General features: G+C 40.5%; 1 non-coding gene across 1 annotated transcript; it reads right to left on the bottom strand.

Moving 5' to 3' along the window:
- Positions 1 to 5,438: 5,438 nt before the first annotated feature.
- On the bottom strand, positions 5,439 to 5,545 carry LOC141617714 (small nucleolar RNA R71). Its single transcript, XR_012531190.1, has one exon. It is a non-coding gene; the product is annotated as a small nucleolar RNA R71 (small nucleolar RNA).
- Between the last annotated feature and the right edge of the window lie 455 nt (positions 5,546 to 6,000).

Raw genomic sequence — 6,000 nt, 5'->3', positions numbered from 1 at the left:
CAAAAGCCAAAATGTTCAAAACCCTCAAACAACATACACTCCACCACCCATGAGAAACCAAAATCAAAGTCCCTTTTACAATCAAAACCAAGGTTACCAAAATCAAAATCCATACAATCACCAAAATGACCAAGGTTTTGATGTCCAAAAAGCGGTCCTCCAAATGCAAAAGAATCAACAAGAATTTTTTACCCAAATGCAAAAAGATAGCCAAGCAAAAGAAACCACCATCAACAACATTCTAGCTCACACCAAGATATTGGAAACACAATTGACTCAACTAGCATCTTCAAGCTCACAAAGACAAAAGGGGCAATTACCACCTCAAAGTAATCCCCCTAGACATGAAACGGTTAGTGCCATTCACTTGAGAAGTGGTACAAGGTATGAAGCACCGAAGAAGCAAGTTGAGGATGAAGTTGTGGAAGCTAGTGAAAAGGAAGAAATTGTGCAAAACTCCAAAGATGGAGAATCATTAAAAGAAGAAAGTTCAAAGAAAAATGAAGACAAGGCCAAAGAGAAGGAGCCCATTGTGATTAGACTTCCTTTTCCAAGTCGTCAAGCCAAGCCCAAATTTGATGATCAACTTGGAAAGTTCATGGAAATTGTGAAGAATTTAGAAGTCTCAATTCCTTTCACGGAATTAATCAACCACGTTCCGGCCTATGCGAAGTACATGAAAGATATCCTCACAAAGAAGAAGTCGATTCGGAAACTTGAGACTATCGCCTTCACTAAGGTGAGTAGTGCAATACTTCAAGGGAGTTCACCTCCAAAGTTAAAGGATCCGGGAAGCTTCTCAATACCGTGTACCATTGGCGACACGACGATCAACAAAGCCCTATGTGATCTAGGGGCTAGTGTGAGTGTCATGCCGTACTCGGTGAGTAAAAGGTTGGGAATGGGAGAGCTTAAATGCACCAACATCACACTCCAAATGGCCGATAGATCGACGAAGACACCGTTAGGGATATGGGAAGATGTCCCCGTGCGAATTGGGAAGTTTTTCATCCCGGTGGACTTTGTCATTGTTGATATGGAGGAAGATTCCAACATTCCAATCATCCTAGGAAGACCTTTCCTACACACCGCCGGTGCGGTGATTGATGTGAAACATGGTGAGCTCACTCTAGAAGTGGGAGATGAAAGCATAACTTTTAATCTTGACAAGACTATGAGAGCTCCTCGTTTGCATGAGCCATGTTTCATGATTGATCATTATAGCCGAAAAGATGAAAGGAAGAAATCGGAACTCCAATGGAGGAAGAAAATTGAAGATGCTCCATTCAAAGAGCAAGTGAATAGTAACAAGGAGAGCTTGCAAAGCTCATCAAAATCAACCAAGGAAGAAGAGGATGGCCTCATTGGCCAAGAGAAGAAATTGGGAGAGTTGTCTCCATCTAAGCAAGAGATTTTCAATGATCAACTCAATGAAGTTTGTGGTCTTTGGGACGACGAATTTGAAGGGATTTTTAATCCCTACATTGGGCATGCCATCGATCATGATCAACAACAAGGGCCACGGTCTATTGAGGACCTCTACCATAATAATGAACAAGCTTTTGATTACTTCTTCAAGGTGTTGAGCAACATCAACAACACCTTGAACATGCCCCCTTGACATCTCATCAAGAATGAGAGTTTGGTGGAGTCCTCCCTAAACCACCACTTGTAAATATTTCTAACTCCCTAACTTGCATTTCAATTCTTGTATTGCATTTTTGTCATTTTTGGATTTTTATTTACTTTGATCAAAATAATTGTCATGTAAGAGAGAAGTGAGGGAGGGACTAACAATTTCAATTGATGTGTAGTGCTTTACCTTAGTGTGGGGATGGCAATTGTCTAGGCTATCCCCATGCCTTAGTAGTGCCCCCACAATGAAGAACACAAGACTTGAAAGAAAGAATGGAAGAATGATAAAGGGAATGCGCTGTGCACGGGTGGAACTGAATCCGTGTACATAGGGGAAGAATCCGAGCGGATTCCCAAGAATCCGCTTTGTCTTCCGCAATCCGAGCGTCCCCGCGAAAAGACGCCCGTCTTGAATCGAGCTGAATTTTGAAATTTTCTTGATCATGTTAAAGAATCCGAGCGGATTTCGAAAATCCGCCCGTCCCGAAGAATCCGTCCGTCTTGTGAGAAAGACGCCGGTCTTTGCAAATGAGGAAAACAAGCAAATTTCTGCGGGCCAAAATCCGTCCGTCCTTGAGCAAATCCGCCCGTCCCCGTGTTCAAAAATCCGAGCGGATTGTACCAAATCCGCCCGTCTTTAGGCGAGTTTTTGCAAAGGTAGAAGAAGCAGAATCCGCACGGATTACGCCTAATCCGCACGGATTGCCCCTGCAGTTTTGAAATTTTCGGTCTCTTTAAAACCCCTCCCACCTTCATTCATTCATTCATTCATTCATAAACACTACCCACAACATCAAAACCCTCATCCTCTCCATCATAAAAACAAAAACCCTCAACAACATTCACCAAAATCAAATCAAACCATCCTTCCAACAACAATTTAATCACTCCTTCTTCAACAAAAATCAAAACCAAGAACAAAATCTTCAACCTTTGAGTCGATTTTTGTTTTCATAAAGGCAAAGCCTTTCACCTTCAAATCGATTTGGGCATACTACAAATTGAAGATTTTTCACTCTTTTCTTGGTTAAGCTCATCAATGGCAAGGACTAAGGGAGCAACAAAGGCAACAAAGGCACCAAAGGCTAAGGCACTCTCACAAAGGCAAAAGGCTCTTCAAACAAAGAAAGCTTTGGCTATGGTGGTGGCAACACCAAACTTGGAAGTGCAACAACAACAACAACCTTCTATGGGACCATCAACATCTTCTACTCCGGTAATTAATCAACTTTTGCATTATCCGGAGGTAACTTTTATTTCCGATACCCATAGAAATACCTTTGTCAAGTTTGCTATGAAATCTATTCAATCCACCAAATTCATATGTGAGGATACTGATGCGACCATAATTAGCGCATATTTAGCCCCCGAATTACCATTGTTTCCATGCTTTTTAGTGCCTATTTGGGTCATTTCTTATCTTTAGTTCTTTGTTTTGCATATTCTTTGAGATTTTGATCCCTTGGTAGGAAAGGAGTAAGAATCTTGCATTTTCATGGCAAAACGAGGCTAAATTGATCGTATTCAATGACCAAGCATCAAGGAGAGACAAGACTAGAAGGCCTTTGTACATATCATAGTAGAAAAGCAATGTTGAGAAAAGGATCCTTGAGTCCCCAAGGAAATCCCCAAGGAATCCATGAAGAAAAGGGAAGAAAAGAAGAAGAAAAGATGCTGCCAGACAATCCGAACGGATTGTATACAATCCGTCCGTCCGCCCAAGCACAATCCGAGCGTCCCTCAAAGGAATCCGCTCGGATTCCCCCTCGCCAATCCGAGCGTCTTGCCCAAGGATCCGCTCGGATTCCTCAGCCCAGATCCGCACGTCCCGACTCCCATCCGCACGGATTGCAGCACAGCACATTTTCATTCTTCAAGCCACGATAAGAGAAGCCCTTCTCTCGGAGAATACCGGAGTCTCCTTGCTCAACTTAAAAAGTGTAATTACTAGTTTAGCCCTTAGTTAACCCTAATGCATCCTCCCTAATTTTCACTATAAATACCCCATTAGTCTAATTAGAGGAGCATGTTCTTCTTATCAATAATTAGTGTAGTTAATATCAATCAAAACTCTCTTCAATATTGTAATCAAGTATTAATCAAGTTTTAACCCAAGTTTTAGTTTCTTAATCTCTCTCTTGTTCTTCATTTATTTTGGGTAATTAGAAGATTATTGGGTTTATTGGGAGATTGACAACCTTCCATCAATCATCAAGTTCTTCTATTATTCTTTGCATTATTATTTTGGAATCATTAGTAGGTATAATCTCTTAATCCCTTTTTAATTATTGTTAATTACTTTCATTTATTCATCATGTTTCATTATGTTAGTATGATTGACAACCTTTCTAGCATGATCAATATGATAATGAGTGAGTAGTCTCTTAGCTAGGGTTTAATGGGTGATTAGGGGAAACCAACATGGGGAATGATTCATGCTTAAATTAATATGCTTTCATAATCTTATTTGCTTGCTTGTTTTGATCTTAATACATGCACATGTTATATTTGATGAAATGCTAAGCCTATGAATCCTTGCATTTACTATCATCTCCTATCTTTTCAATGAGACTTGTAAGACATAACCCAACTCGAGTCTTGTTAGACCATGCATGTGTTGAGTAGGAAAGATTAAGTCGACTTGTAGGTGTTGTACAATCTAATCGATTCGGCTCCGGGACCCAAACTTTCCTAGGATTGTAAGATATAACCCAACTCAATCCATCACAACAATAATTGCTTGCTTATAATTTGAGAACATGTTTGTATGATCATATCCCATGATTCCCCTATGAACCCATGACACCCTAGTGCCTTTAATCAATTGTTTACACCCCTTATTTTATTCATCTTGCTAGTTTATTTTCATTGTTATTTTAGTTTAGTAACCTTCTACATCAACCCAATTTGTGACACCCCTAGACACTACTAGTTACAATAGAATTCTCATTTCAATACCCGTCCCTTGGGATCCGACCTTTACTTGCCTCTTTACTAATTGTAGAGTTGTTTGTGAAGTATAAATTGTGTTTTGTATCGACCATTGACCAACGACCACATATGTTTAATTGTGAACACCAAATGGCTCCGATCAAAAATGGCGCCGTTGCCGGGGACGGTGTTTAATTGATTTAAGCTTTCTTTTATTGCTATTAGTTGTGTCTTTTTCACCTTGGGGAAGTAAAACTCCTCAAGGTTTGTTCTAATTGTTTTCTAGTTGTTTGATATTTTGCATGTCTAGAAGGTTACAAAGAGATTTGTTACCTTTTGACCGTGAAATCGAAAGAACCTTGACGAATAATAGGAGACTTGTTAGGAGGAATTTGGGAGGTGTTGGTGAAGTTGTTCAACCCACTAGTGAGTTTGTCAATCCTTTCGCAATAGAAGGAGAAGAAAACCCATTAAACAATACCACACAAAATCCACCTACAATGCCTAAATTCTCGTCACACTCTATACCCACCGAGGAGGATCTACCAAATGGTACTCCTACCCCACAACATCTCACCGGAAACTTTATTGCCAAGTCCGCCTTCATCCAACTAGTTGAGAGGAGCCAATTCGGAGGAATGCCTAGTGAGGACCCTCATTCTCATATGGAAACCTTTTGCGATTATTGTGAAGCTATCTCTCAAACGGGCGTGACTCAAGACCAAATAAGATGGGTCTTATTTCCTTTTTCGTTAATCGGCACCGCAAAGCAATGGTTGAAGGGCCTTGATAAGGCCACCCTTGGAATAGATTCTTGGAAGAAGCTAGCTCTAGCTTTCTACAAAAAATTCTACCCACCGGAGAAGACTAACATGCTAAGAGCTCAAATTACGGGTTTTAAGCAAAGGGATGAAGAATCTTTGTATGAAGCTTGGGAGCGGTTCAAAGGTATTTGTCGCTCATGTCCTCACCATGGACTTAGCGAATGGTTTTTAGTGCAACAATTTTGGAATGGTTTATATGAAGATTCAAGGAACATTCTCAATATGGGATCAAATGGAATGTTCACCGAGGTTGATGACAATCAAACATGGAACAAGATTGAGGAAATGGCGGTCCATAATTCACAATATAGTAGACCTCGCAAGGCTACTAGAGGAGGAAAGTATGAAGTGGATTCCGTTACTCAATTGGGTGCTCAACTTAGTGCTCACATTGACACAATCAACTTGAAGTTTGAACAAGCTATGGCTAGACTTGAGGAAAACTCAAAAACATCAAAGCATCATGTCAATGCCATGACGGCATCCTCATCAATCCCAAGCGGGATATGTGAGAATTGTCGAACCTTGGGTCATGACTCAAGTGAATGTAGGGGAACAACCGAACAAGTTAATGCTTTCCAAGCTTACAAAAGTGGTACCCCTTATTCAA

The sequence above is a fragment of the Silene latifolia genome, chromosome 1, assembly GCF_048544455.1.
Source record: "Silene latifolia isolate original U9 population chromosome 1, ASM4854445v1, whole genome shotgun sequence".
NCBI classification, from domain to species: domain Eukaryota; kingdom Viridiplantae; phylum Streptophyta; class Magnoliopsida; order Caryophyllales; family Caryophyllaceae; genus Silene; species Silene latifolia.
The sequence above is the reverse complement of the archived record's forward strand: the minus strand, read 5'-3'. Positions and strand labels throughout refer to the sequence as shown.